The sequence below is a fragment of the Camelus ferus genome, chromosome 13 (genome assembly GCF_009834535.1).
Source record: "Camelus ferus isolate YT-003-E chromosome 13, BCGSAC_Cfer_1.0, whole genome shotgun sequence".
Lineage (NCBI taxonomy): Eukaryota > Metazoa > Chordata > Mammalia > Artiodactyla > Camelidae > Camelus > Camelus ferus.
In genome coordinates this window covers 48733090-48753485 of record NC_045708.1, presented here as the reverse complement: position 1 = coordinate 48753485, position 20396 = coordinate 48733090, and the positions used below count along the sequence as shown (strand labels likewise).

Sequence of the window (20396 nt, the reverse complement as noted above, 5' to 3'; positions counted from 1 at the left end):
TGACTTCTTGGTCAGCACTCTACTATAAATCCAGTTCAATTTAAAAGTGCTTAGTTTCATAAGCAATATACTTTCTAAATTATTAATGCTGTTTCTATGTCTTTCTAAAACGAACACAGTGTAAGTTAGTACTTGAATTAACCTTTCAACATTACTTGCTTTTTGATTAATTGAAATCTAATATAATATATTTATTCTAAATTGCCAAGGTATATCGAAAGTTGCATATTACTCACACACACCCAAGTTGAAATATTAGGCCTTTACTTTGCCACAGTATAGTTACTCTTGCAAGGAAATACGTTAAAGTTAGTAAAAAAAAAAAAAAAAAAAAAAAGAAAAGAAAAGAAATCAAATCAGCAGTCCTTTATACTACTGCTACCAATGAAAGTGTACATTTTAATTAACACAAAACAAAGGAGCTAATTACTATCGGACTTAAATTCACACTGCAGGGATTGGAACTAACATTTGTTTTACAAGTTTTTAAACAACATACAGGAAGCAATTGCCATATTTACACTAATTCAATATTTTGTACTTAAGTAAACAATTCTAAAATGAAAGAACAGTTGAGGTGGAAAATGATCTTTGGACCACAAAATTCCACTCCATATTTTTCAAAAATTGTGCTTTATAGACTGAGAAGCTAACACTCTCTCACAACTTGCTAGTATCAGAGTTCAGACTGGATCCAGCTCTTACTTGTAACCAAGGAATCTGTCCACGAGGTCACACTGAGTCATTACACTGTGGGACTGCAGAACACTTATGATGATGACTATAAATTGTAGCCTTAACCAAGGACAGCCCAAAATGGTAAACCATCTCTCTGCCATCAAACTTTTAATGCAACCCAGTGAAGGATTCTGCATTACTTCACACAGACCACTTACGTATTATGAAGAACTGGACAAATAAACAAATACACAGTTAAATAATTTCCTCAAAATGTTACCATAACTATAATGACTAAGTTAGACCATATTTCAGAAATAAATTCTCTAGAATTATACAAGAAGATAAAGGAGATTCTTTTGGATCCCAGACTTCTTTTGTCTCTCAGTTTAACACTACTAAAACTGAGTCTATAAGCCATAAGCTTAATTGATTAATAGTCAATTATGTTCAAGTAGTTTAACCAAAATGGTTACTTGACTTCATGTACCACTCAGTTGACTGACTGAGGGCAGATGCTTAAGGTTGTCAAAAAAAAAAAAATCATTTACTGTTTTATGGGAAGAAAATAAATACTCTGAAATATTTTGAATAATTGGAACCTAATAAAAATAATACACTAGGCTTAAAAGTAGAAGGTGACTTTGAATCCAAGTTGTAACACTTCCTACCTATGTTTTTTGCTAATCCATTTAATCATTTCATGAGATCAGTATTACCTTCTTTCTATTCTACAGGAAGTTTAAGGGATTAATACAATAATATACTCTAAATTGTCTTGTAAATCAAGGCATGTTATATTTGCATTGGAGACTATGAGAGTTGGTTTAAAAATATAGAAATAATTTTAAAGAGTCCATCAAAAATTACTGTGTATAGACTTTCTTCAGTGTTTTCCCATGCCTCTCTGCTTTCCTAACCTTCCAAACCCTGCTTGTTTAACAAACTTCCTTGTTGTCTGGCTACTAGTTGGATCCAGCCAAGAACGCCAGCAGAAGCTTAGAGAGAGGAAGAAAATTGTGGAACCCATCCTCACAGCTTTTTCACCACCCGACTATGTGCTTCAGTTGAAGATGATCACAGATCTTGTCAAGGTGCTTTCTCTCCTGATTCCTGTAACTTCATCTTTCCCTTACTTTTCTAGTTTAAGGGTAGTAACAGTGTCCCATATTACTACAACATCCCTTTAAATTTTGCTATAACTTGCTACCCCTTTGTAATCACTTTTACTAAACTCTCTTCAAATTCCCAACTTGCCAATGCAATCTGTTCCCTACTGGGAACATGACTGATACAAAACTTTAGCATTTGATAAGAATCCAGAACTGCAGGGTAAGACATCCTGGTGGTGGTGTTTGCTTGCTTTTTTCCCGCATAGTAATGCCTACTCGTTTGCTCAATTCTATCTCCATTTTCTCACACACTCCATTTTAAAATTAATAACTCATGTTTTCAAGTAAGGGCTCTCTCTTAGGCTCTACTATGGACCAAATAAAGCTAAGTGCCATATACCTTAAACTCAATCCCCATGACTTACAAATGTTAAGAAGATGAATGATAGTGTTCAATAAAGCAATCCACAATGCCTCTTGACAAGCTGTCACCGCCAATTTTTCACCAGTCTTTGACGTAGATTTTATAAGTGATCAAGAAACCAATATATAGGATAATGGGACAATTATCATGAAAGCCTTCCTTCTAGCATGTAGAGTACAGTGAAACCAAATGGCAGCTAGGAGCGATATCCTGGGGAAACTAAGCTGCCTGAAAGTTCTGTTTCTCCATTGAATTAGGAGTTTGACTGCACAGGTCAGTATTTTGATAAAATAAATAGCAACATGAATTCTAGTGCTGACTCTATGGCCACCTGTACTTTTGTGAAAAATACTGTAATGCATTTTTTTGGTTAAGCTTGATTTTTTATTTTATATTTTTTTTTACTCATTTGATATAGAAAATACATGATCATATCAAGTAATGACTCTGAGAAAGTAACATTATCAGCACCTAAACTACTCCCCCATCTTAGAAAATTGTGTGGCATTTCCATACTGCTAGAATACAGTGAGCCAAATTACTTAGAAACAGAATATAGGTTTTGGAGTGTTTGTATATACAAGTTGGCATTCATGTGGATAGTTACACGTTGTAGGTCAGTATTTGATGTTATTCTCTACTTTAAGTTATCCTAAATCTCAAATGAAAATCCAACAAATGCCTTTCTTAGTAAAGGAACCAGAATTGGGTCCTGATCTCTATTTACCAAAAATTTACTCCATTGGTGGGGGAAGTAATCTTGTATTTTAATATGGCTCTGAAAACAGAGTTAAATTCTCAAAGCATGTAAGTGAATCCTAAGGAATAGCTTCTAAACTAAGCCAATCCAAATCATTAAAAATGATAGATTTCATCTGCTGTGCTATTAAAAAGCTAGTATGGTATTATACAGAGTAGAAACTTAAAATCATCATGTATAGAAGGCAACTCTGGGAACAAAAGAGTTCCATCTATAGAAAATCTTTTCATCAGAACTACATTAGAGATTCTTAAAGTTTTTCAAAGGAATGAGCTTTATTTATCATTTTCAAATTAATGGTTTATAATTATGGCTTTAATATAGTGACTCATCAACTTTCTTTCCATGTAAATATATCACCTTACAATTCATAAAGTGACAAGTATTGAAATAGGCACTAGGCAAATTTTACTCCTTAAATTACATACATAAATAAGAAAAATATCTCAAGATTGGATTACTGAGCCACAAATGTAACTGATGAAATAAATGATGGAGGAAAGTGTTGCTGTTTTGATATAAATATTTCATTCCATGATATTTTTTATATGAGAGCCAAGAAAATGCATAATTTCAATATTATAGCTAATTACCTTTTTCTTTGCATATATATACATTTTTATCACTTTATATTAAACTTTAAAAGAAGAAAATATCCTAAAGTTTAATTAAGAGTTTTAAATCACAGGGATTTACTAATTTATATCTATGAACAGTGATAAACATTTGGTAGAAAAAAATACATATAATTCTTTTAGTTCAATGTGCAAGGGACATTACTAACAAAAATTACTTTAATGTTTAATTTTTAATGTAATTGTTACGTTACGTGTTTACATAAGGATAAATTGGTTCATCTTATTTACATTTCTTGGCCATAAAACTGTTTTTAATATGTTTACAAGATCATTAAAAACAATTTGTCAAAACCATGTAGTTTCTGCATGATTGGCATTAAAGCTTTTCCTGCTGGTATTTAATGAGAGCTTTGGATCGAATGTGTCAGAAGTACCTTCTAATTAAACAACAAAAAATAAGAGTTTGTAGCAGAATGAACTTTGATAAGACTTAAGACTTTGCTTTCCAAAGAGTTATCTGAAAATGTATATAATTTCATAAGGGTAGGTCTAGTACAAAGTAGAAAGGAGCCCAAAACAGAAAAGCACCTTCTCACCTTCGCAGGCTCAGCGCATCCTCCCCGACGGGCCGTCTGAGTTTCGGCTCCTTTGAAACGTCGGTGCCTTCTCCTCGCTCCTCCTGCGTGCTGTTTCTTCACGGAAAGAAAGTACATTTTTTTCCCCAGTCCTTCACAACATTTCATTAAAGTCATATTGGAATCACAGTACTCTGCGGAGACATCTTTAAAAGGGAAGAGGTCCCTGTCTGCTCCGGCGCTCCACACTTTCCCCAGCGGGTTCTCAATTCCACATGGAGTCGCTCGCTTGGCGGGTGGGATGAAAGTTTCCAGAAGCTGGGGCGGCGCGCCTGCGCAGGCGGGACAGCGGGGGAGAGAGTTCGCGCGCATGCGCTCAGGCGGTGGCGCCCGCCGCCCCCGCCGCCGCCCCGCCTCCGAAGCCCCCCGCCCCAGCTTGTAGCGCTAAATTCGGCGGGAAAAGGGAACTCGAATGTAGCATAGACAAGGAAGAAAGTATTTTCTTGTTGGTCTATTTATTCTCAAATTCTTAGGGAAATTTAGAAAAAATGACAGACGACTAATCTAGTCTTTATCTAGTTCCAATAGTAGATGCAGATGGCCTTCTATTTATTTATTCATTAACAAGTTTAATTTAGTGAGGACCTATTTCAAAGTATGCATTTTACGAGATACTTACGATTTGGGAAATGGCAATGCTTCCTTATTTCTGGTCTGGTTCCCTAAATAGATGTGGTAACATTAACCAAAAAAGGGAATATAAGAAGGAGATTTAAGATTATAAAGGAATGTATTACTATTTTTCTTTGATTTCATATCAGATTTATAACAAGTTGCTTGAAATCTGAGGAAGTATAATGAATTAAACTTCTTCAGTTGATTTAGAAGACCTAATTATGTATTTTTCTTGACTTTGTTTCATAAATTTTTAATTACCAAAAGAATTATGTATTTTCCTCTTTCTGTTACTTGTAAATTCCTGTGGTTTTGAATGAATCTGAAACCTCAAAATTAAAACCCACATATTACAGGTTAATATTTTGCCTGACCTTGTTCCAAATAAATTGAAGAATCTACCAAGAAAGATATTTTTCCCCACAGGTACTTTTGATTTCCTCTCTCCTCTTACTTTATTTCAATTGGCATTATCAGATTCTAGATCTCAGAAAAAGTTTTATTTATTCTATTCAGGCTTGGAATTTTTCAAATTTAACAGGATAATACTTGGTGAAATCATTTAAATGTTCTAGGTAATGTCTAAATATACAGTAGATTCACATAAAACTAAATTTCTTTTTCCTTCATTTGACTGTTAAAATCATTAAAGAAGACAATTTGATGATATAAACAAATTTTATGTAACACTTCATGAAGTGGACTGTCTTATCTCAGAGAACTGCAAAATGGCAGAAGGCAAGAAATTTTTACAGGATAAAGAATAAAGAGCAAGGAAGAGGAAAGTAGAAAATATCTGATGGGCTGAGGCCACATAGTCAACTTTTAGGGTGAGAAGACCCAGAGGTGACTTGGCCTGTGGGGACTGGCAGACTGGATAGGCTGTGCTTCTGGTTAAAAGAAGCATTTACAGGAACACAAAAGCTACCTAAGTTTCAGTTTGCTGACTTGGTACTCGAGGCAGGTGTGGGTCTGTCTGGGACCTAGAAAGTTATTTCAACTTCACCCTCTTTTGATCAGACCATTCAAGAGATGTGATAGCAAATATTGGTCTCAGCATGAGTCTCAGTTACCGGTGCCTCTTCAGGTCTCAGTGTGGTCACCACAGAGATCTGGGAGAACCGACTCTGGTGAGAAGTGTCACCTTTCTGCCAGTTATCCCAGGATCTCGTCTGCAGGATCCCAGGAGAAAGGGGTTCAGAGTATGGAGCACAGTCCTGGTATATACCAGAATTTGGCAACGTTTTCTATTAATTTTTATTTCAATTTTAGTTTCCCTTGGCTGTTTAAGGGAATAATGGATAGCAGGTTACTGGAGAATCCCTCAGGGTCCTGTCAGCCCTGGGAGGGGCCTCTATGGGGACCCTCCTTTGAGGTGAATCGGTAAAGCCACTAACTTGGCAGGCTTTTGTTTACAGTCTGGTAGTCTCTTCAGAGAAGAAAGGCAATTCAGATAAAGGATTAGTAGACTGAGTACTCAAGCAAAGGAGGATAGAAGGAAGTAATCATCAGTCTTATTGTCCTGTTTTAGGTACCTCTTGTGTCTTTGATTTTTCATTAGCCTTTTGCAATGAATCATTCAGTGAAGTGTTTTTTGTTTGTTTTGAATTTTGAAGCCTTTTGGAGTCTTCTGCATTCTAATTAAAATAGCTATCCTATTCTGTTTATTTCATTTAGGAGCCCCTGCATTTAAGCGCACTTCTTAAGTGAACCATCTTGCCTACTTCGAACGTTTTCCATGATGTTCATTGTAGTTCTGGGTGTCTTACTAAAGATTTTGCCATTTTTGCAGATATCTACAACTTCGGGACCACAGTTCTTAGACATAAAATAAGTAGGTGTGCCAGAGGTACACCCTCAATTCTTTGAAGGCTGTGGATCCCATTTCTTTAGCTAAGCCTTGGGTCTCTTAGAGCCAAATTATTACCTCAGAGGGAGGTGCCCCTGGGTTGGGGATTTTGTGGTGGTTTATAGTGTACCTCATTGCATGGAAATTCTCTTGAGGTTGGTGGGTGATCAGTGTCAATCTAACTCATTCTGTGACCAAGGTATCATAGGTTAGGGGTTTGAAAGTCAGGTGGTGAGTGTTCTAACAGCTTTTAAGTGCTTGATCCAGGCCCACCAATTTTTTATCTTTGGCTTTCAAGATTCCCATTAGCAACAGATCTATTATTCCTTTCATAAGAATATTTATTTACAGTGTTGGACACCCTAATGGCTTCTAGTAGTATAACTTGTGCTTACTTAGATTTTGACCTCTACCAGTGGTTTATGCTGTGGACTTACCTCAAGGCTTTGTGAGTCCCTTGGTGGCTGCTACACACTGCAGACTCCCAATACAACTATCCTGGAATCCTTCTGGGGCTCCAGAAACTTTCTGCGGAGTTTGTTTTGATCACGGAGCAGCATGCTAAAGAACAGAGCTAAAGTCCAAGACTGACTTACCCCTGGCCCTTCCTTAGTAACAATGAGAGAAACAGTGAACTCAAAGGGATCAGCAGGAGCCATGCCTGTGTACCTCCTGATCCCATCAGCCATTAGCATTCAGCTTTGGGTCTCACTCCTGGTCACTAAAAACTGTTTAAAAAGGATGAAAAAGCAACATAAGTGATACAAACAAACTTTATATAAAACTTCATGAAGTGAATCTTCTTTTGGAGAACTTCAGAATGGGGCAGAAGGCAAGAAACTTTTATAGAATAAAGAATAAAGAACAAGAAAGAGAGAAGAAATAAAATATCTGATTGACTGAGGCTACACAGTCAACCTGATTTTGGGTGAGAAGACTCAATAGTTGACTTGTCATCTGGGGTGGGCAAGGAGTGCAAACAGGGGAGAGTCCAGCCGGAGTCCAAGCTGTAAGTCCTTGGCTTGAGGATGGGGAGGGATTCATGCTACATATTCATTGGTCAGGAGGTAACTCTTAGTCTTCTGTAAATCAGGAGACTCAATTCTTAAAGCCGATTTTTCTGAGGGTGCATGCCTGAGATTCTCCATTTCAAACCCTCTGGTTCCATTTTAGATTGAAATCCTTTCACTCTTGATCATGAGGAACATTTGCACAGACACAAAGTTATCTAAGTTTCGGTTTGCTGACATGGATCCCCGGCAGAAGCAGTACCATGTTGTGCCTAGAAAGTTATTTCAACACTGGAAATGTAATTAAAGACATACTTGAGGCTGGAATATCTGGATTTGACAGTAGCATCAGATGCTCTCCCACAGTGTCTTCTGCGTGTAAAACTACAAAAATAATTTCTCTCTCCCAGTTGGTGATAGACTTCAACACTAGCAGGTACTGAATGCCCCTGACCCTCCCATCACTCCAAGAATAATGATAATGATATGGCTCAAGGGCACTACGAGGCCACAGCACTGTGGGGGTAGATGCTTCAGGTGCAAGTGAAAGATTAATTCCCTCTGAATTCACATAATGGGTTCATTTTGGATTCTCCCCATTGTTTTCTTTTGACTGCCACCCCTGCAAGCAAGAGAAGTGAGCCTGACTCCTGTATTGCCTGGGAAGTGGAAGTGACACAGATTCCCTCTTATAAACTGTTTTTGAACACTCTGTCCTTTATAGGTAGTAAAATAATAATAAAGTGAGCATTTTAAATTTCTAAGTTATTTGTATGTATCATTTTATTTAATCCTCATTAAATAATAATGATTACTAATCTATACTGAATATTTACTATAGGCTAAGCACTTCTATAAACTTTACATATGTTAACTGAATGCATCTTTAAAATAATTCTAGGAGTAAGCACTATTGTTATTCTCAATACTAGTTATCAAAAAGCAGTGTTTCATGGTGGTCATGAAAAATGTGGACGCTGGACCCAGACTAGGTTTCAAAACAGGCTTTAAGTCACTTACAAGTTATGTGACCTAGGCAAGTTACTTAAGCTGCCTTTTCTTTTGTTTTTTGTTTTTTTTTTCATCTGTAAGATGAGGAAAAAAATAATATCCTTTTTGTTCCATTGCTTTATGCATTAAGTGAAGGAATATCTATAGAATCCTCTAAACAATGACTGCCATATAGTAAGTGCTTAATAAGTATTATTTATTAGCTATAAAAGAAGAAACTGAAGGGCAGGAGGGTAAACAACTTTTTCAAGCTCAAACAAGCAGAATTGGCCTTAGAATCCAGATCTCTCCATCTTCAAAGTGATAATGGCAACCACTAAGCTGTGCTATGTTGTGGTTCTAAGGCTTTTCCTGCTCTGGGAGGGCCTGGGGTTGAATGAATGTACCAACTTTGTTCTGATCTCAGGGAAAAACACTTCTTTTTCCCTGTGTTCAGAATTAGGGTATGGGCTTGGGGGAAAGAGACCAAAGACTCAAGATAGAGTGTTAGAAAGAATCATCATAGCCCACACACTGTCCATCCCAGACTGGTTCAGTAGGGATGAGAGCTTTACATTGGAGTTCAGGGTGAAAACATTTATGTAATTTGAGATAGCATCTCCAGGTACCCTTCTGCATGTCACTCTTTGAACCCCAGCATGGCAGTTTGTGGTTGGTTGGTTACTTTAGAATTTAGATCCTGTTAAGTCTCCTCTTTCTGGTAATAATATATATATATATCTATATGTATATTATATATATATACACACACATACACACATGTATATTATATATCATAATGATTATAACACTAACATAATGAGCCTATTAGAGTATATAAATTGTGTGAGTTGGGAATCAATGTGGGTTTATCGAAAAAAGAACAAAAGGAAGGAAGATAAAGAGACAAAGACAGAGATGCTGAATGTTTTTCTATACAAGGTAGAGAAACTTGGATTTGGCATTATCGTAATATTCAATGAAACCTATACTCTATCAAACTGAAATATATTTCATTTCTTAAATAATTCACACACTTCCACACTTTACTACTACAACCCATTTGTCCAGCGTGGAATCACCTCCCCTCATACAGGCATCCTCTTCACCATTCATGACCACCAGTCTAAGCTCCTTAAGGGTGACAACTGTGTTACCTTCCAGGTATTCATAATACCTAGTAAGTGGCTGGCAAATAGAAGAAACATAATGCTCATTTACTGAATGAATGCTTAGATCAACTACCATTTCATCTGTGAATTGTGTTCTAGAAGTCCGAATTGAAATGACCTTAATTAGGTTCCACTGCATTTTTTCCCCCAAATTTTATTTAGGTACATTATAAACATAATGTTTTAAGTGACTAATTTTAAGTTGCAGCTCAAGTAGAAGTTTGAACATATACATCCCCACTTAATCGCCCAGACCAAGATATAGAATATTTCCATTACCCCATAAATTTCCCTTGGGTCCTTTCCCAGTCCATGTGTCTTCCAGGGCAATCACTATTCTAAATTTTATCACAATTGATAACTTTTGCCCCGTCTTGAACTTCATATAACTGAAATCATTTAGTAGATTCCCATTTGTCTTGGCTTTTTTCCTTTTTCATTCACTATAACATCTGTGAGATTTATCCATGTATATCTAGGGTTAGCAGATATTGCCAGTGTTCCAAAGTGATTGTACTTGTATACTCTGTCTAGAGTATGGCAATGTTCCAGTTTCTCCACCAGCTTGGCAAAACTTGGTATTATCTCTTTTTAGTTTCCAGAATTTGGGTGAGTGTAGTGCTATTTCACTGTGGCTTAATTTGCATGACCTTGATGATTAATATTTTTTGAGGCCCTTTTTCATTTGCTTTTTTTGTTTGTTTTGGTTACCCTTCCTTGTGAAATGAATTCAACTGTGTCTGTGTGTTTTTTTAATATGATGATTTATCTTTCTTATTGATTTCTGGTAGTTCCTTATATATTCTAAATGTATTTGTCAAACATTTGTAACTTTTTTTCTATTCTATATTTTACAATTACCTCTATTGTGTCATTTTATAAAAAGACACTTGGTGGGTTTTTTTAAGTCCAAGTTATCCTTTGTCTTCCTTACATGGTTAGTACTTTTTTTATGCTACTTAAGAAATCTGTGTCTATAGAAAAGTAAGAAAGACAATCTCCTGTGTTTTCTTCTTAAGGCTATGTTGATTTACTTTTTTCATTTAGGACCATGATTCATCTTGAATTGATTTTTGTGTATGATATGAGGTAGAGGTCGAAGTCCATTTTTCCACACAGATATTCAGTTGTTTCAGCACCACTTCCCCAACTAAATTGCAGTATCTCACCACATTTTTTCTTCTACTGTTGCCATAGAAAATTTTTCCCCTTTACTTTTTTTTTCCCTTTTACTTTTTGTTTGTTTGTTTACAAGAGGTGATAATGGCATGAAGAGTTGAATTCAGTCCTTTTATCATTCATTTACTGGCTGCATGATTTTAAACAAAATAATTTATTTCCTTGGCCAGCAGTTTCTTGTGCTAAAAACAAGGGCTCATGACTGAAGCTCTAACTACCTTCCAGCTCTAATATTTTGTTTTTCTCTATGACCTTCAATAACAAATTGGTGATGTACAAATACACTAAGATATGCAACTTCAGACAGAAGGATTTAAAGTCTCACCTTGGTTTAAATAACACAAGTTCCAGTTATTCATCTAAAACCCTTGGGGCTAGATGTGCTTCATAATTTAGAATTTATCAAGTTTTGTAAGGTTAATTTGATGCAAATATTGTGTATTGTGTATTGTGTAATTCTCACAGAGCGGTTGGCACTCTGCACTGTAATCAAAACTTAATGTCTATGCAGTGAAATGTGTGAAGAGAGATGAACACTGTAAATAGTGATATCCATTTGGGAAACATTCTATTAAAAATTAGTTCCAAAATATTTTTAGTTTTCATATTTCTGCATTGCAGCACTTGTAGACAATGGATTGTGGACCTGCAGTATTGTAGATTCATGACACAGTCAATGAAACATTAACGGCATTAGTTCTGGGCAAAATCTTAGCTAATTTTCTTCAAATTTTACAGTGAAATTTTGTTACAGTTGGTAAAATGTTTTCTCTTTGCCTATATAAAATATGCATTAGCAAATGCAGAATGAAAGCTATAAAAATATCAAACAATATACGTACAATGACTTTTAAAATGAATAATGTAAATTTAAACAGTAATAATGAAATCATAATGTAACTATTGGATGTGAAATGCAGATATAAATAAGATATGAATATCAATAATGGTATGGTATTTATACTCATACATATATTAAAAAATCTATGGCCATTTCAGACATAAAACAGTAAACAATTTCCAAAACCATGATGTTTTCCTCTCTTGCTTAAAATGTTCCTTTCCAGTACTTCCTTGTCTACCATGCCACTGCTGCTTCCCTGTGTGCACTGTGTATCAGTTAGTTTCTCCAAGACAAACACCTGTACATGAGGACTTTTCCCACTCAACCTTGCAAAAGGATACAATTGTGTTTAATTACTCCTAAGCTTTGGACATAATAGGAATCTAGCGATTCCTACTAATCTCCAATTGTTATTTTAGATAGAAAAGATATTAAACAGTTTTTAAAAACTGCTTAAAGCCCTTCCCAGCAGAGCACTGTGGGTATTATAACAAACTCAGGAGCTAGCACCATGGGCTCTAAGTAATCCCCACAATGGAGTTCACAGCACATAAAAATACTAGTAACTTTTTAGTTTGGTCAATCTAACTTCTTTTCTATTTTGTTATGGATGGTATGAAAGTAAGTTAGGTAGCTGTAAATAATTATTTCACTATTCATAGCATGTTGATGACATATGAAACCAAGTTGGCCTCCCTGAGCAGAACATAAAATCTAGTTGAAGATGTTATAGAAAAATTGGGTACTTAACCAGAGTAAGAGTAATTATTAAATATCTGAAGTCTTATATAACAATTATGCATTTAAAAGTACTAGTTGTGAAATATGTGGATCCAACCTTTACTAAATGAAAAATATTTTGCTCCCTAAAATCTCTTAATTTAGAGAATTTAGAAATAAACATCTAATCACTAAAGTACACTTAGTTTACTAAAAAAAAATTAAATATGAGGACAAGCTTTAATAAGCACTGTTTATTCCTTTTAGAAAAGAACTCTTTAAGTCAAAAAAAGGGAAATTTAAAAAAAATTATATGACTTCCCTAGAAATGCAATATACCTCCCTGATGATTAGAATTCAAGACATTATTTCAAAATTAAGATATGTGTTGAAAAATAAATTAAGCATATTTATCTTCCAATGACTAAAATAATGGAAATAAAAGAATTTGCTTAGTCAAATAGGAAAGTCACAAGCTGACAGCTATAATCCAATAACTCTCAGACTACATGAAAAAAGCTTTCAAAACATTCTACTCCATGTAAGAGATTATAAGTGAAAAACAGTTTCTTGTGTAACAAATTCAACTATATGAACAAATTCCTTAGACTCAAGGTTGCTACACACTAGGATGGATGGTTATTCTTGAAAATAGTCTTGGAAGTACTCTCACATACCTGAAATAATGTAGTTATGACTGAAGGAAGAAACCAGCTAAATTTCTTAGGATCCTTCCAACTCTATAGGACTACCATTCCAGTTGGCCTTCAAATTGATAACTCAGCATGGTATCAAAGCTAAATCTAAAAATCTGAGTATGTAAATCAGAGTATATTGATGAATGAAGAAGTTCTTATTTTCAATAGTAGAACCTGACACAAACTTAACTTAGCACTTATACCTGGTTCAATTGTTAGAACACAAATTTCATAAATTAAGCTTGATTCCATGTAAAAAGTATACTTGGAATAAGTCAAATCAGTGTTCACATGTCAATCTTCTAGAAGTACTAAGTTTCATAATCAATTCTTCGTGGAATTTTCCAGAAGAAATAAGAATAGAAAATTTGCTGTATACTTCTCCTCAAACAAGGGAGGTAAATGATGTTTAATGCAACTTGAATGTCTTCCTTTAACCTTAGAGATTCTTATAAAATGACATCTCTTCTGAAGACAGATTTATAATAACTTATGGCTCTGAGGTCTGAGGCCAGTCTCGATACTATTGCCAGTCCAAGGACAATTGTCTTTTGAATAACATCCGATCTAGCCTTCAGCACCTGATCACTTAGAAGGCTCAGAAACCCTAAAGTGCAGATATTAAAATAACTCAGATTATATATGCTATTCTTAGAAGGAAAGAAATAATAAGATAAGAGCAGAAATAAATGAACTAGAGACTACAACAATAGAAAAGATCAATGAGCTGCTTCTTTGGATAGATAAATAAAACTGATAAACTTTTCACCAGACTTATCAAGAAAGAGTCCCCAGATAAATAAAATCAGAACTGAAAAAGAAGTTACAACCAATACAACAGAAATACAAAGGATCATGAAAGACCACTACAGTTATATGTGAATAAAGTAGACAACATAGAATAGATGAACTTTTATAAATGTAAAATCTCTCAAGATGTAATCAGGAAAAAATAGAAATATGAACAGATTGGTTACCAGGAATGAAACTGAAACCACAATTAAAAAAAAAATACCCAATAAACAAGAGTCCAGTACCAGATGGCATCATAGGTAAATTCTACCAAACATTTAAAGAAGAGTTAATGCCTACCTTTCTCAAAATATTCCAAAAACTGCAGAAGAAATACTTCCAGACTTGTTCTATGAACCTGAATCACCATTATCAAAACCACTCAAAGATACTACACACAAACACGAGTGCACGACGCGCACACGACAGGCAAAGTCACTGATGAACACAGATGCAAAACCTGACACTGAAACCAATCAAAGATATCACACAGACATGACAGGCAAAGTCACTGATAAGAACAGATGCAAAAATCCTCAACAAAATATTAGCAAACTGAATTGATCATAAACCATGATCAAGTGGGATTTATCCCCAGTATGTAAAGATAATTCAATAACCACAAATTAATCACTGTGATACACATTAACAAACTGAGGAATAAAAACCATCTGATCATCTCAACAGATACAGAAAAAGCTTTTGACAAAATTCAAAATCCACTTATGATAAAAAAAAAACTCTCCAAAATGTGGGTATACAGGAAGTATACTTAAACATAACAAAGGCAATATATGATGAACTACAGCTAACATCATAGTCAATGATGAAAAGCTGAATGTATTTCCTCTAAGATCTGGAACAAGACAAGATTGTCCACTCTTGCCATTTTTATTCAACATAGTATTCGAAGTCCTAGCCACAACAATCAGACCAAAAAAAGAAACAAAAGGAATCTAAATTGGAAAGGAAGAAGTAAAACTGTCACTGTTTGCAGAGGTCATGATACTACATACAGAAAATCTTAAAGATGTCACCAAAAAACTATTACAACTAATAAATGAGTTCAGCACAGTTGCAGGATACAATACAAAGTTAATACACAGACATTTGTTGTATATCTATGCACTAACAACAAACTATCAGAAAGAGAATCAAGAAAACAATCTCATTTTCAATCATGTCAAAAGGAATAAAATACATGGGAATAGATCTAACCAAGGAGGTAAAAGACATACTCAAAAAATTATAAGACACTGATGAAAGAAATTGAAGATGACACAAATGGAATACCATGCTCTTGGACTGGAAGAATTAATATTGTTAAAATGATCATACTACTACTCAAGTCAATCTACAGAGTCAATGAAATCTCTATCAAAACAGCAATGGAATTTTCCCACAATGAGACCAAATAACTCTTAAATTTGAGGTCAAAACAGAGAAGGACAAATATATGATATCACTTACATTTCCACCAACAGTGTAGAGGGGTTCCCTTTTCTCCACACCTCTCCAGCATTTATTATCTGTAGACTTTTTGATGATGGCCATTCTGAGGGGTGTGAGGTGATACCTCATTGTGGTTTCTATGATTTGTATTTCTCTAACAATTAGCGATGTTGAGCATCTTTTCATATGCCTGTTGACCATCTATCTGTATGTCTTCCTTGGAGAAATGTCTATTTAGGTCTTCTGCCCATTTTTTGATTGGGTTGTTTGTTTTTTTTCGATACTGAGTTGTATGAGCTACTTATATATTTTGCATATTAACCCCTTTTTGGTTGCATTGTTTGCAAATATTTTCTCCCATTCCATACACTGTCTTTTCATTTTATTGATGGTTTCGTTTTCTGTGCAAAAGATTTTAAATTTAATTTGGTCCCATTTTTTAATTTTTGCTTTTATATCTTTTGCCTTGTGATACAGATCTAAGAAAATATTGCTACAATTTACACCGAAGAATGTTTTGGCTATGTTCTCTTGTAGGAGTTTCATGGAATCATGTATTATATTTAGGTCTTTAAACCATTTTGAGTTTATTTTGATATACGACGTGAGGGAGTGTTCTGGTTTCATGATTTACATAAAGCTGTCCAGCTTTCCAAATACCACTTGTGAAGAGGCTGTCTTTTCTCCACTGTATATTCTTGCCTCCTTTGTCATAGACTACTTGATTGTATATTTGTGGTTTCATTTCTCGGCTCTCTATTCTGTTCACTGATCTATATGTCTGTTTTTGTGCCAATACCATGCTGTTTTGATAACTGTAGCTTTGTGGTATTGTCTGAAGTCTGGGTGGGTTATGCCTCCAGCTTTGTTCTTTTTTCTTAGGATTACTTCAGCAATTCTGGGTCTTTTGTAGTTCCATATAAATTTTAAAATGATTTGTTCTAGTTCTATGGAAAATGTCCTGGGTAATTTGACAGGATGGCATTAAATCTGTACATTGCTTTGGATACTATGGCCATTTTAGCAATATTCTTCCAATCCGAGAGCATGGGATACCTTTCCATTTTTGTGAATCATCTTCAGTTTCTTTTTTCAATGTTTTACAGTTTTCAGCTTAAAGGTCTTTCACCTCTTGGTTAAGTTTATTCCTAGGTTGGTTTGTTTGTTGTTTGTTGATGCAATTTTAAATGGGATTTTTTGTTTTGCTTTTTCTTTCTGATATTTCATTGTCAGTGTAAAGGAATACAACAGATCTTTGTATATTAGTCTTGTATCCTGCTATCTTGCTGAATTCATGTATTAGTTGTAACAGTTCTTGTGTACAGCCTTTAGAGTTTTCTATATAGAGTATCATGTCATCTGCAAATAATGACCGTTTTACCTCTTCTCTTCCAGTATTGACGCCTTTAATTTCTTTCTCTTATCTGACTGGAGGGCCTAGGACTTCTAATACCATGTTGAATAGAAGTGGGAAGAGTAGGTATCCTTCTCCTTCTCCTCCTGAATTTAGCGGGAAGGCTTTCAGTTTCTGATCACAGAATATTATGTTGGCTGTGGGTTTGTAGTAAAAGGCTTTTATTATGTTGAGATATGTTCCATCAATATCCACTTTGGTGAGAGTTTTTATCATGAATGGATGTTGAATTTTATAAAATGCTTTTTCTGCATCTTATTGAGATGATAATATGGGTTTTGTCTTTTCTTTTGTTGATTTGTATATCTTTGAACCATCTTTTTGAACAGGATCAGATTTGCATCATAGTTCTCTTGTACAGCAGTGGGAAGATGAATTAGAAAGAACTCACAGGAAGGCCACGAAAGTTCAGCTGGGAGATAAGGCCCTGCACTACTAACAGAGTGAAAAGACAGCCCACAAATGGGGAGAAAATATTTGCAAATCACGTAACTGATAAGGGATTAATATGCAGAATATATAGAGAAGCCCTCCAACTCATCAATACAATTTTAGAAACGGGCAAAAGACTTGAGTAAACATTTACCTAAAGAAGTTATAAAGATGGACAATAAACATATGAAAAGTGCAACATTGCTAATCATCAGGAAAATGCAAATATCAAAAGCATAATGAGAAACCACCTCACACCTATTAGGATGGCTACTATAAATAACAGGCAATAACAAGTGTTGGTAAGGATGTGGAGAAATTAGAAACTCTGTGCACAGTTGGTGGGAATGTAAATTGGTGCAGCTGCAGTGGAAAACTTGCATAACTTAGCAAGTTTGAGGAGTTGCATAACTCCTCAAAAAATTAAAAACAGAATTAACACAGGATCCAGCAATTGCACCTCTGGGTATATACCCCACGGAATTGAAAGCAGGATCTCAAAGATAAATTTGCACACCCAATTTCATAAAGGCATTATTCAAAACAGACAAAAGGTGGAAGGAACCCAAGTGTCCATGGACAGGTGAATTGATAAGCATAATATGGTATATACAGTCAGCTCTCAGTATCCATGGTTTCACATCCACAGATTCAGTCAATTGTGAATCAAAATTATTTGAAAAAAACTCCAGAAAGTTCCAAAGAGCAAAACTTGAATTTGCCTCATGCCAGCACTATATACATAGCATTTATAATTATTTACATGGCATTTACACTGTATCAGGTGTGATAAAGTAATCCAGAGGTGATCTGAAGGATATAAAACAGTGTCCACAGGTTATATGCAAATACCATGCCATGTTATGTAAGGAACGTGAGTACCATGGGTCTTGGCATCTGTGGGGGATCCTGGAACCAATCACCTACAGATACCAAGGGACAAGTGTATATACAAGGGAATGTTATTCAGCCTCAAAAAGAAAGGAAATTCTGACACATGCTGCAACATGGATGAACTCTGAGGACATCATGCTATGTAAAATAAACCAATCACAGAAGGACAAATACTGCATGATTCCACTCATGAGGTACTAGTGTGCTCAAACCCATAGAGACAAAGTAGAATGATGTCTGCCAAGAACTGGGGAAAAGGGGTAAAGGAGAGTTCTTCTTTCATGGGTATAGAATTTTAGTTTTGTAAGATGGAAAGAATTCTGGAAATGGATGATGGTGGTGGCGGCTGTATAACAATATGGGTAAACTTGATGAACACTTAAAATGGTTAAGATGGTAAATTTTATGTCATATGTATTTTACCACAATTAGAAGGTAAAAGAGAGAGAGAGTTAAGAGCCTGAACTAAGGTAGTTGTGATAGATCTAGAGAAAAATCTAGAATGTTGCTTATGTTCATGACTGGGCAGATGATAGTGTCACCATCTGAGATGGGAAACAGAGAAGGCAGAAGAGGGTTTGGGGGAAAGAAGGTCAGATTTTGATGTGTTAATTCTGAAGTGCCTGAAGCAGTCACATCATGGAGGATACTGGACAGGTGGTGATTCAATCTGTCTACCATGGGGATCCAGGGTGTGGGGAAGAGGAAGGGAAAGGGAAGCATGGGGGAGAGGGAGAGAGGAGGTGAGAAGGAGGAGATAACAAAAGAGAAAAACAGAAGAATAAAAATATTTGAAATCTCTGTGAAGTAAAGAGAATACAATTCCTGCAGCCAGATGGCTGGGTTCTTATCCTAGCTTGGTCATTTACACACTATAGGGTTTTGGCAAAGTTCTTAGCCTCCCTGTGATTTGCTTTCCTCATCTGTAAAATGAAGATAACACCTACCTCAAGGAATATTTGAAAAGATTAAGTAACCTAATTTATGTAAAGAACATAAAGCAGTATCTGTAACACAGTAAGTGCTCCAGCAAGTCTTAGCTATAATTGTCACTGCACTGAGGAAACGTACAAACAAAATTAAGAGAAGTATTACTTCAGAGACCTGGATACAAAGAAAAAGGTTACCTAGTTTTGTATTGGACCTTGTTTTGAAAAATAACCAAAGGAGAAGGGCCATGGGAACTAAAGGAAGAAAAAAAAATCTTAGGTGATATTTTTTAAAATTCATGGAAAATACTTCTAAAGGTCTAATTTCATTAAAATATTACTTTTATGAGAAGTTGCCTTCCAATGCCAAACCTCATAAAGAATAAAAAGAAAAGTGCAGCAAACATCACCTTAATAACAGAGGTGATGCCTGAATGATAAACACTGGAGAGGGTGTGGAGAAAAGGGAACCCTCCTACACTGCTGGTGGGAATGTAGTTTGGTGCAGCCATTGTGGAAAACAGTATGGAGATTCCTCAAAAGACTAAAAGTAGACTTACTATATGACCCAGCAATCCCACTCCTGGGTATATATCTGGAGGGAACTCTAAATTGAAAAGACATCTGCATACCAATGTTCATAGCAGCACTATTTACAATAGCCAAGATATGGAAATAACCTAAATATCCTTCAACAGATGACTGGGTAAAGAAGATGTGGTATATTTATACAGTGGAATACTACTCTGCCATAAGAAAATAATAAAATAATGCCATTTGCAGCAACATGGATGGACCTGGAGATCATCATTCTAAGTGAAGTAAGCCAGAAAGAGAAAGAAAAACACCGTATGATATCACTCATATGTGGTATCTAAAAAAAAAAAAAGACACTGTGAACTCATCTATAAAACAGACTCACAGACTTAAAAATCTTATGGTTACTGGGGAAAGAGAGTGGGAGGGGATAAATTTGGAGTTTGAGATTTACAAATGTTAGCCACTATATATAAAAATTGATTTTTAAAAAAGTTTCTTTTGTATAGCACAGGGAACCATGTTCAATATCTTGTAATAACCTTTAATGGAAAAAATATGAAAACAAATCTATGTATGTATATGCATGACTGGCACATTGTGATGTGCACCAGAGACAGACACTTTGTCACTGACTGCGCTTCAACTGAGAAAATAAAATAACAGAAGTGCCGCCTCCCAC

General features: G+C 35.3%; 1 long non-coding RNA gene across 1 annotated transcript in view; it reads right to left on the bottom strand.

Moving 5' to 3' along the window:
• The window catches only part of LOC106730144, a 44737-nt gene that overhangs the window by 20085 nt on the left and 4256 nt on the right, over window positions 1-20396 (bottom strand). Inside the window, exons 3-5 of the long non-coding RNA XR_004325133.1 lie at window positions 7089-7952; window positions 4807-4849; window positions 4149-4459 (exon numbers count right to left, since the gene is read on the bottom strand). This is a non-coding gene — a long non-coding RNA (uncharacterized LOC106730144). The remainder of the gene's footprint in view (window positions 1-4148; window positions 4460-4806; window positions 4850-7088; window positions 7953-20396) is intronic.